At 46.9% G+C, this 2,610-nt stretch overlaps 1 pseudogene; it reads left to right on the forward strand.

Annotated features, from left to right (window-relative positions):
* The first annotated feature begins 310 nt into the window (after nucleotides 1–310).
* On the forward strand, nucleotides 311–429 carry LOC147102047 (5S ribosomal RNA; annotated as a pseudogene).
* The last annotated feature ends 2,181 nt before the right edge of the window (nucleotides 430–2,610 follow it).

A 2,610-nucleotide genomic window follows, 5' to 3' on the forward strand; every position in this document is an offset into this window, starting at 1 on the left:
CAGCGGAGTGGAGCGCGGGTTGAGGGCAGAGTTGGGCGCTGGATCCAAAAAATTCTGGTGTCGGCGGGGCGGAGCCGGGAGCGAGTTGCGGGGTGAGTGTAAGTGCTGGAAAGAAAGACGAGGGTGTGACATCTCGGCGAGAAGGAGGGGACAAGACAGGGAGAGGGTGCAAGAGGCAGGAGGTGTAAAAGGACAGCAGGACTGGAGCGGGGAGAGAAAATTGCCATAACTGACCAGGAAATGCTCTGAATGCATAGACAAGCAAAACAGACAGCGTACCTTTAAGTAAAGTGAAAGCCAGGCAGCAAATGCCTACAGCTGCACTAGTCTGAAAATGCCTGACCTTGTCTGATCTCGGAAGCTAAGCAGAGTCAGGCCTGGTTAGTACTTGGATGGGAGACCGCCTGGGAATACCAGGTGCAGTAGGCTTTTGCGGCCGCCAGAGGCTGCTCACAGCTCTGCACACTCACGTTGCCGTTAATCAATCAACAACCTTTTAGCTGCTCACTCCTGCACAGTCTCTCTCTCTCTCTCTCGTTTCAGCATTCTTTTCTTCACATTCTCCCGTTGCAACACAAAGGTAAGGGGTTCGAGACAGGGGGGGGAAAAAGCAGAAGAAAATATAATAGCAAAGAAACACACACTGGCAGAGGGGCATCAGGACGCAGCAGCAGAGAGGAGAGACAAGGTGCAGAGAAAACTAGGAGGGACAAACTGCAACACAGCAGAGAATAATGTAGAAAGAGCAGCAATTAGATGGCTCTTATCAAAGTCACAAAAGACATATTTTGTGACTGTGACTAAGGCAAATATCACCCCTTGTCCTTCTTGACTTGTCTGCAGCTTTTGACACGGTTGACCACTCCATCCTCCTCCAACGCCGTTCCACCATTGTGCAGCTGGGTGGGTCTGCACTCGCCTGGTTCCATTCTTAACTATCTAATCGTAGCCAGAGAATCACCTGCAATGGCTTCTCTTCCAGCTCCCGCATCGTTACCTCTGGGGTCCCCCAAGGATCTATCCTTGGCCCCTCCTATTTCTCATCTACATGTTGCACCTCGACGACATCATCCGAAAACACAGCGTCAGTTTCCACATGTACGCTGCTGACACCCAGCTCTACCTCAGCACCACTTCTCTCGACCCTTCCACGGTGTCTAAATTGTCAGACTGCTTGTCAGAGGATGAGCAGAAAGTTCCTCCAACTAAATATTGGGAAGGCCGAAGCCATTGTCTTCGGTCCCCGCCATAAACTCTGTATCCTAGCCACCGACACCATCCCGCTACCTAACGTGTCTGAGGCTGAACCACACTGTTCGCAACCTTGGTGTCATATTTGACCCTGAAATGAGCTTCCGACCACATATCCACAGCATAACCAAGACCGCCTATTTCCACTTCCGTAACATTGCCCGTCTCCGCCCCCGCCTCAGCTCATTCGCTGATGAAACGTTCATCCATGCCTTTGTTACCTCTAGACTTGTATATTCCAACGCGCTCCTGGTTGGCCTCACACATTCTTCCCTAAGTCAACTTGAGGTTATCCAAAACTCTGCTTCCTGTGTCCTAACTCACACCAAGTCCCGTTTGTAATGATCAAAAACATGTCATTCCATAGTGGACAGTAGGTGGAGCCGTAGAGCTGTGTAGAGCTGTATATAGCTGTATGTATTAAGACTACACTACCCAGCTGTATATATATTAAGACTACATTACCTATGAGGCTAGAGTACCCACAAGGCAAGAGTCAAGATGGAAGCCTCTACAAGATACAGTACCTAGTCCACATGTGCTCAATAAAGTAACTAGCAAAAGCTAGCTGTGTTCATAATAAGAATGTCTATTTATTAATGAACATAACATGGTACCAGGAGTGGGGAAGATCTGCTGAAAATTGTGAAAAGCGACATGGAGAATTTGAAGCCACCAGAGCGTTTGAATCTCACAGAAAAAATCGACTACAATTGGCAGACTTTTAAACAGCAATTCGAACTCTACATTGCAGCCATTGGTTTCGGTACGAAGCCACACGCAAGGAAGATAGCGTTGCTGCTCATGGTTGCAGGCCCACAGGCGATAGAGGTATTTAATACATTTGTATTTAATCCAGCGGAGAACAGAGAAAAATTAGAAGATGTGCTCAAAAAATTTGATGCACATTGCTCTCACAAAAAAAATGAGACGTATGAAAGATACATCTTCCGTTCTCGGACACAGCAACAAAATTAGACTTTTGTCAGCTTTATACCTGATGTGAAACTGAAAGCGCAGACATGTAATTTCTCTGAGCTGAAATCATCCATGATTCGTGACCAGGTTGTGTTTGGTATTCATGATAAAAAAGTCAGGGAACGTCTGTTGAGAGAAACCGAACTAAATTTGGAAAATGCAGTGAAAATATGCCAAGCCAGCGAGCTAGCTCGAAAGCAGGCGAAGACTTTCAGTGAAATCAATAATGATGCGATTGTAATGAGTGAAAATGCTGCTGTCGGTGCTGTGTCCTACAAGGGGAAGAAACGTGGGCAGAACAGAAATGGAAAGCAATCGGAGGATGAAATTTTTAATTGTAAACACTGTGGTTACAAACACCAGTTAAGACAATGCCCAGCG

This window comes from Somniosus microcephalus, chromosome 22 (assembly GCF_052327205.1).
Source record: "Somniosus microcephalus isolate GS21.2 chromosome 22, FLI_Smic_1.0, whole genome shotgun sequence".
Lineage (NCBI taxonomy): Eukaryota > Metazoa > Chordata > Chondrichthyes > Squaliformes > Somniosidae > Somniosus > Somniosus microcephalus.